This window comes from Dama dama, chromosome 9, assembly GCF_033118175.1.
Source record: "Dama dama isolate Ldn47 chromosome 9, ASM3311817v1, whole genome shotgun sequence".
NCBI lineage: Eukaryota > Metazoa > Chordata > Mammalia > Artiodactyla > Cervidae > Dama > Dama dama.
Window position 1 is genome coordinate 73,825,260 of NC_083689.1, and position 9,466 is coordinate 73,834,725.

Below are 9,466 nucleotides of genomic sequence, written 5' to 3' on the forward strand. Positions count from 1 at the left end.
ATTATTTGAGGATGAAAGTTAGTGGGCTCAGCAAACATTTAGTAAACATCTAGTATGTGTCAGCCCCCATCTAGGTGCTGGGGATCTAGATGCACCCGTACTCAGCTGTATCTGACTCTTTGTGACCCTACGGACTATAACCTGCCAGGTTCCTCTGTCCATGGGATTCTCCAGGCACGAATACTAGAGTGGGTAGCCGTTTCCTCCTCCAGGGGATCTTCCTGACCCAGGGATTAAACCCATGTCTCCTGTGTCTCCTGCATTGCAGGCAGATTCTTTACCACTGAGCCACCTGGGGATCTAGAGGTAAACCAAATAGACTTGGTGCCTGGCCTTGTGGAACTTAGAATCTAGCGGGGATGATTCAGGTGGTTTCATGTGAAATGTATTACAGAAGAGGGAGATACTGAATATGAAACTGGGAGGTCAGGGGAAGACCTGGGGCAGCAGCGTTCAGTTGAGCCTGAGGGATGGCGGGGGCTTGTCTAGGTGTAGGGGAGTTGAGAGAGTGAGAGCTCTAAACTCTCATGTGATAACATGTGAAGTGGAGTTTAGTGTTTCAATTCACAGGTGGTTGGAAAGGGGACCTTGGTCTGTTCCCAGATGTGTCAGGAATAGACAAGGTGAGGGAACCTGGCTAAGGATGCCTGGAGGCCATTCAGAATCTAAAGGGCTCAGGAAAGCCCCTCTCCTAGGGTAGGTAAGAATCTCTCTGTTACCCACGGGGCTCCACTGTGACTCAGGTTGAGATCACGGGCACACCCTTGTTGGCCAGAAAATGGTTAATGAACAGCATAGGGAAAGGCAGCGGTGCCACACTTAGCATTGGGCAAGCATCTAACAAGTGTTTACTGGCCGTGTTAATGGGAGTGGATGTTTTCCCAACTTTTGGAGGTGCCCTGGAACCCAGGTCCCCTGAAGCCGAGGAGATTCCCGGGGACCTTGTCCTGTGGGTCTTTGCAGTGGTGATGGTTTCACAGAGCAGGAAATCTAAAATATTCATGACATGGCTATTCCGGGAGCTGCTTCTAGCTACATGGGGGCTCAGGACTTCTTCTCACTAATTTATTTATGTTTTTTATTCAGTCCACGAACATGTATTACCTGTTATGAATGTGGAGACAGAGAGATGAACTTCTGGTCTACAGGAAAATGAATGTGAGCACAAATTAAGATACAAAATACAATATGTCAGAGGAAAAGTACAATGTGTTATAAAAAATGAGAAGGCTTCCCCCCTTTGATTCAGTTCAGTTCATTTCACAGTTTCATTCATGTCTGGAGAATATGCTCACCGTTGAATGAGAGAAGATGAATACATTAGCATACTGATAACCACAGAGGGTTTACAGTCTATTAGGGGCAGCCATGTGCCTGCCAGGGTAAATTTGCTTTTCCACATCTGTCCACACCTCTCATGAGTGTGCCATCCCCCACCGCAGAGGTTCTTGTTGTTCACTCACTCAGTCATGTCTGACTCTTAGCTACCCCATGGACTGCGGCATGCCAGGCTTCTCTGTTCTTCACTATCTCTCTGAGTTTGCTTAAATTCATGTCCATTGAGTTGATGATGCCATGGCTGGAAAACTAAAAACCCGTTTGCTAGGCTCCTTGCTGCTGGGTTCCTGTTTGAGATTTAGATTTAGCTAGTCCTGTGTGCTTGTGTAAGACCTGAATTCAAAACTGAGTTAGGAAGAAAAACTGATTGAGTTTGGAGAGGAGGCAACAGCCTGGGAGAAATCCATTTTGCTGGGATCAGCCCAAAAGGCACAGAATGGCTCTGGAGTTCTGGCAGTAGCTCCTGGTCTCCAGATTATATCTAGGATGGTGCGTTCCTATAGCCAGAGACTGGGCCAGTTCACCCCTGAACTCTAGCTTCCCGATTGGATGTGTGTGTGGGGCAGGGGGGCGTGGGGGTCCAGTACTATGGATGGTGTTCTGGGAATCATTCCTGGATGCCCAGGCAGAACTCGCTCTGTGCTGATTCTGAACTCACTTGATTTTCTTTGTTAATTCCATGTTTCCTTAAAATAGCTAGAAGAGTTTTATCTCTTCACTTGAACCCTAATTGATATGTTATGCTGTGAAGTACAGGTGCCAGAAAAGTCAGAGAAGGAATATGAGTGCACATAGGAACAAGCAGGGAAGAAATCCAGAGGACTGCAATTCTTTCCCCTTTCAATTTCACCTCCTACCCTCAGCCCCTCTTCCACCCTATAATCAATCTTCAAATGAATTAATCAATTTAATTGATTGTGTCAAACAACTACAGTGCACAAGGCACTCTGACGTTGAGTGTCCCAGTTGTGAACAGATACACAAGGTCTCCACTTATGCAAAGACGGATGTTCTACCAGGACTCAAATATTTAACACAGAATTCAAAATCATGGTAAGGGTTATGAAGGGAAAGAAGAGAGAACTGTGGGAGAAAATGATTGTGTGGAGTCTGCAAGAGAACTTATTTTGATTGGGAGGTCTGGGAAGATCGTTCAAGTAGGTAACATTTAAGGTGAGCCGCACAGGAATAAAAAGGAGACAACTGTGCCAAGGGCAGAGGAGGTGCAGGAGAGGTGTCAGGCAGCAGGAACAGAGTGTGGAAGACCCATGTGAGCCTTTCTCAACATCTTCCTGTTGCTCCCTGTGTAATAGCCATAGGACAATGCCTCAATCCTCAGCCTTTTTGTAGCCTCCGTAACTGAAAGCCTTCTGTGATTTGTCATCCTCCCAGACATTTCTCCTGTTTTTCCCATGTGACGGTGTTCCTCAGTCTTGGCATTAGTGACATCTGGGACTGGATGAGTCTTCCACTGTGGGGACTGTCCTGTGCCCTGTTGGATGTTACCGCTGGCCTCTACTCTCTAGGTGATAGTACTTAGGCCTCTGCCCCTAGTTATGACAACCAAAAGTAACTCCAGACATTGCCAAACGTCCCGAGAGGGGCAATGTTGCCTCTCTTTGAAAACTGCCGCCTCCCTGCCTGCTCCCTGCCCCCTCCGCTTTGATCGGGTGGTCTTGCTGGCTCCCAAATGCACCTTTAACTTTGTATGTTTCTGCACCTCCACTTACGCAGTTCCCTCTAATTATTACCTGCTCTTCTGCCCCTCCACAAAGCCTTACCCATATTTGTACAAGAAATGCATGGCTCTTATCTACCCAGCGCCCCTCTGTCCTTTGGTTGTATTGGATGACTCTCATGTGTTTGAGTGCCTGCCCAGGTGTGTGGACCTGTGACCTTTCCTTCTGTGTCCAGTTAAGAGCCAGAGGCTGGATGTGAACCAGCCAGCCCCCCAAGCTAAGCCAGCCAGGCTTTCCATGGGCTCTCCATGGAAGGACACTCTTCTCTTCTGAACTGTTAACTCTGAGTATAGAGCCCTAGACTGCCACCAGCAGGGAGCCTGCCACTTGGAGAGGGCCTGCTCCAAGCCTGTGACCACATTATTAGAGCCTTTTGTTCAGAGACTTGCGCTAAAGCATTCACATTCTCTGTTCTCTCTCACCCCCCTTAAGCTAGTTGGGATTGTTTCTGTCAGTTATCACAAAAAGTGTCCTAATTCAATTTCCCTCAATGCCTGGTTCAAATCTCTCCCCTTTCATGAAATCCTCTCAACTTAGGACAGTCTGAAGGAAATGTTTGCTTTGAATCCATTGCTGGTGGTTTTCTGGAGCCAGCAGTCAATTCTTTGCCTCTTTTCCCAAGTTTGAGTTTAGTGACATCAAGCCGCTAACATCATAGAATAATTATACCATGGAAATCAGCGAATACTACAAATCAGGGGTCTCTTTTTCCCACTGCAGCCAGTTCACCAGCATACTACTGTCTAAATCTTCTCAGTTGTACCCCCATTTGAATATTAATCATTCACTACTTTGTGACATCTCTTGCTTTTGTAATATGGTGAAGTTGGGAAGGCAAGTGCCCTCAACGTAGGCTGCATCTAAGTCTTCAGAATCTCAAGGGAGGAAAGGTCTTGAGATATAATTTGGTCCAAGGTCTTCACTTCACACATAAGGACAAAGAGATCCAGAGACCTTCAGTGACTTGGTAGTTAGTTGTGAACTAGTAGTAGTTAGTTGGTAGTTAGTTGGTAGTTAGCCTGAGATCTTTTGACTTACACGCATTATTAAAATACAGGCCTTCCTGGTCTTCCTCTGTGCCTTTTTCAACCTTTCCTTTCTCTGATTTTGGTACAAAAGAGGGTTTTAAAATGATTGTTGAATCACTCCAAATAGCTAACGGCCAAGATCCAAGTTGTCAGTGCTTACATTCAACAAGGGACTTTGAAGTTGTGAAGTCTCCAGAATGAGATCATTCCAGATGGGGTCTTAATAATGTGGCAGTACTGGGGAGACAGCTGTTCACAAAGGGGACTTGCTACCTTCCCGTGGAAAGATCACAATGCTGGAGTGAAGGTTGGCTGCCCTGGGTGTTACAACACTTAGAATGAAACAAGATGATAGTTGAATTGCAAGGAAAGCTTTGCAGATTTCTAAAAATTCAAAATACACTATTTTTTTTTTTAATATAGCTGTTCTATATCCAGCAATTTATCCTGGAAGTATTCATATGGGTATCCATTGCAACCTTGTTTGAACTAACAAAAGACTGGAAACAATCTAAATGTTAAGCAATAGGGGACTAATTAAATAAAGCATTATATATATATATGTAGGTATGTACACACACAGGCAGAACTCTATGTACTATTATGGACTTTTCTCCAAGACATACTGTTTAGTGATAAAAATAAGGAACAGAATGGTATGTATAGTTTGCTGCCATTCAAATTTTTAAAAAAAGAGGAGAGGCTTCCCTGGTGGCTCAGTGGTACAGAATCTGCCTGCCCATGCAGGAGACATGGGTTCGATCCCTGGTCTGGGAAGATCCCATATGCTACGAAGCTACTGAGCCTGTGCTCTGGAGCCCGAGAAGTACAGCTCCCGAAACCTGTGTGCCCTGGAGCCTGTGTTCCACAACAGGAGGAATGCTCGCAGTGAGAAGTCTGTGCACCACAACTAGAAAGTAGCCCCCACCACAACAAGAGAAAAAAAAAGCCCACACAGCAATGAAGATGGAGCACAGCCAAAAATAAATAAATAAAAATTTAAAAAAAAGAGAGGTGAGGAAAACACAGATGCACATGGATGTATGAGCATATTCTATCTCTAGGAGGATATACAAAAACTTGTAACAGCAGAAGTTGTCTCTGAGAGAGGAATCGGAAAATAGCAATAAGAGAGAGTTCTATTTTTTTGCTTATGTCTTTTGGAATAATTTGACTTTTAAAACAATGGAAATCATTACTTAACACTCAATAAAATAAAAACTAAAGAAATACTGTGTTGTGCTTCTTAGAAATTCTTCTTTTGTTCTGATAGATGAGTTAGATCTGGGGATGTGGCAGAGAGTTTAGGGAGCTAATAATAATATCCCACTGACAATTATATACTTACTTTTTGGAAAAAAAAATTCTCAAAGAACAGTTTGTTGCAGTCTTCCACTTTTGGGACAAGTACAGTTGAAGGAACTGGGGTCCAGGAGCAAGGCCATCTTCCCAAGGTCACACAGTGAGAGAGGGGCAACACTGGGATGAGAGCTCAGAACTCGCCCAGGCTTAAGTTCCTTCTTATTGGCCATGTTTAGCTGGGCAGAGGGCTTCAGCAAGCATAGTTTTCATGGGAAGAAAAAGAAGAACCAGAGAATTGTAAGGGGCTCTTCTGGTCTGAGGTTTCAGGAGAGTTAAAGGCCTGAGCCAGCTACAATGTCCCAGCACAATGTCCCAGCTACAATGTCCCAGCACAAATTAAGTCAGACCAAAATAGACACCACTTATATTCAACGGGAAATGACCCAGAAAAGATCCAACCAGTTTCCAGATGTAACTTGAAAGGCTTCAGTTGGAGAGGCTTCATTTTGGAATCTGATGCAAAAGCCTCTTGATGAGAGTTCTCAACTCAGTTTGTGGATCAAAAAATGAACAGACTTTTGATTTAAGGGAGATGCTCTGTTAAGAAAGTCTAGAGCCTTCTGGTTTGTAGAATCAAGCTTAGAGAAAGTAGCCTATGAGTATAGGAGGCAAATCTTTGCCACGCTTTGCCAGCGTAATTTTGGGAAGGAATATGTGAAATATAGGGTCTGTCCCTGCCTTTTGGCTGAGAGGAAGAGCAGACATCCCAGATTGAGGAAATGAGGCTTGTTGAAACTGCATAAATGAGATTTACCTTGTGGCTAGAAAGAAATGTTTTATTCTGTTAGCCGCTGTGATGTGGAAAGAGATTAATTTCTCTAAACCTTGTATTTTAAAAGATTTCTGCAGATTTAAGAAATACTTAGAAGACACTTAACTCTACACATCTCATTCACTTTATTATAGGTATGATAAAAAATTTAAAAAGCACACAAGAGACTGTCTAATGTGCTACTGATTATGAAGATAAAAGTTTACGTGCACACACATTTTTAACCACTCTTTAAAGACATGCAACCTGGTAGCCATGGCTGCCTCTTAGGAAGAGAACTGTGGAGCTGAGATGGGGTGGGAGGTACAGTCTTCACTGTACTGTCTCCATTTACCATATGCCTGTTTCACATTTTAAAAGTAAAACATGCTCTTAAAAACCTCAAAGGGGGGAAAAAAAAAACTCAAAGGGAAAAACATACCTTTATAATGGAGAGATCTGGTGGCCAATCTGTTAATCAAGTAGGGAAATTTAGCATTACCAAGTGCATGAAACCTCACGTTTACATGATACACCCAGGTTTTAACCTGACTATAATTAAACCTTCATGCCTAACCTCTGATTAGCAGAAAGCATAGGGAATACAGAAACTAGGTGAACACAGGAGAAAACAATCAATTCAGAGAGTGAGGCATTCTTCAAAATGTTAATGTCATATAAATATTAAAAAATTAGGAGTAAAAATTTTGGGGGGCAATTGGAAGAAGTTTGAATATGGTCTGAGTATTAGACAATATTAGGGAATTATTGATAATTTGCTTGTGTGTGAATAGTGGTTTTGTGGTTATATAGGATAAAGTCATTCTTAGTGGATGCACGCTGAAGTATGGAAGGAGGAATCACGGTGTTGGCAACTTATTTTTAAATGGTTTAGAAAACACACATGAACACACAGAAACTCACATACACACATGAACAACCCCTCCACTCCACCCCACTCCTGCTACACACGCACACAGAGTTGATTAATATTAAGCTGTATTCTTAGTTTCAAACTGAGCTAGGTGATGTCAGGGCTGGGACTCTGCAAATGACTTTTCTCCTCTGCCATTGGACCTTCTGCTAGCCTGCCTGTAGGGGGCTCTAGGAGAGAATTAGTAGTCTAAAGGAGTCGCAAAGAGCTTGCTTGTTTGTTTTGCTTCTGTTACTCTCAGCCGCACCCAAGCAACAGTCCCTCACCCTGGGAATGACATTTATTTTCTGTAGAAGCAGCTTAAGTTTACATTTTTTCCACAATCTCAGAACCAGCCTCATTATGCTTCTTCAGACATACCTGTTGTTGCTGCTCAGTTACCTAGTTGTGTCTGACTCCTTGCGACCCCACAGACTGCAGGAGGCCACACTTCCCTGTTCTTCACTATCTCCTGGAATTGCTCAAACTCATGTCCATTGAATCGGTGATACCATCCAACCGTCTCATCCTGTGTCCCTTCTCCTCCTGCCCTCAATCTTTTCCAGCATCAGGGTCTTTTCCAGTGAGTCAGTTCTTCACATCAGGTGGCCAAAGTAATTGGAGCTTCAGCTTCAGCATCAGTCCTTCCAATGAATATTCAGGACTGATTTCCTTAGGGTTGATGGGTTTGAACTCATTGCAGTCCAAGGGACTCTCAAGAGTCTTCTCTAACACCACAGTTTAAAAGCATCAGTTCTACTGTGCTCAGCCTTCTTTATGGTCCAACTCTCACATCCACACATTACTACTGGAAAAAACATAGCTTTGACTATACAGACCTTTGTTGGCAAAGTGATGTCTCTGCTTTTGAATATGCTATCAAGGTTTGTCACAGCTTTTCTTCCAAGGAGCAAGCATCTTTTAATTTCATGGCTGCTGTCACCATCTGCAGTGATTTTGCAGGCCAAGAAAATACTTGTATCAGCTGGCTAATGCCTTCTCTGTCCCAGCTCCATGGGACCCCTAATCCAAGCTTCTAAATTCTATTAATCCTGAGCTCTTCTCTTATTTTCCCAGCCCTAAGGATGGTAGCTGCTTTCTGTGTTTACTACAGTATTCCTTTTACCTTTCTAGTTCTCTAATACCTGGTTGACAGTTCTTCAAATTCTTTCTGCAAAAGTAACTGGTGGCGTTTGCGTCTCCTGACTGAACCTTGACAGATACAAAAATTGGAACAATGGATCTCAGGAAACAGACCCCCTTTTTTTAGGTGTTTGGGTTTGTCTTTAGACTTGAGTGCAATGTTGAACTCCTTGTCATGGAAATGAGATGCTAGTAACTCAAGGCATGGAGTGGCCCTGATTAATCAAATTGTTGGCTGTAGATTATTGTGGTAAGGAACCTCCTGGGGACTTCCACTGCAGGGGTTATAGGTTCAATCCCTTGTTGGGGAACTAAGATCCTGCATGCCACAAGGTGCAGCCAAAAAAAAAAAAAAAAAGAATCTCCTAAAGCAGGTATTGTAGGAAGCAAGTACAAGAGAGAAAAAGCAGACCCCAAGAAAGGCATGCAAAAGCATTATCAATCTTGCTGACCAGATACCTCAAGATGTATGACTCTTGAATTAAGTCCAGAGGGAACAGAAAACATCTTGAAAGCAGGATGTGTGCCTGGTGGTGGGAAGCCATCATTAGACTGTTCCATGACCTGGCGTCTCTGAGTCAAATGTTTCTTGTATCTGGGGCTTTGTTATTTAGACAGCAACCTAAATCATTAGTTAAAAGTAAGTCTCTCTTAGTTAATCTTCACGTCACACTCCTAGCCTATCTTTAACAGCCATATGGCTCCATATGCTTCTGAGGGAACGTTCTCCCTTGCACGTACTGCCCTGCCTGAAAACATACAATAAAGCTGACTTGATCAGTTTGGGTACCTTCACCTCGGAGCGGTTTTGGTCCCCTGACCGTCGCTTTCAATTCTCTTGTCTTTCTCATTCTTTCTCTGTATTGTGCTTTTGGGAAACCCTGGCTTGTTGAGTTGGGCTTGACAAGTGGCGGCCGAACAGGGACCTGAAAGTGAAACCAGCCTATGAGGCTCAGCTCGGAGCAGCGGAGAACACGGGGAAATCTAGCCGGTGCGGCGGATGACTGAAGTACTTGGTAAGTACACTCCCGTGGATTTGTCAATCAGGGTAACAATGGGGCAAAATCCTTCTAAGCATGCAGAATATATGCAGGTCTTAAAGACTTTGTTGAAAAGCTCGGGAGTGCAAGTCTCTCAGTCTGCTGTTAGACTTATTTTCTGCTATTGAAAAACATTGCTATTGGCTTGATCC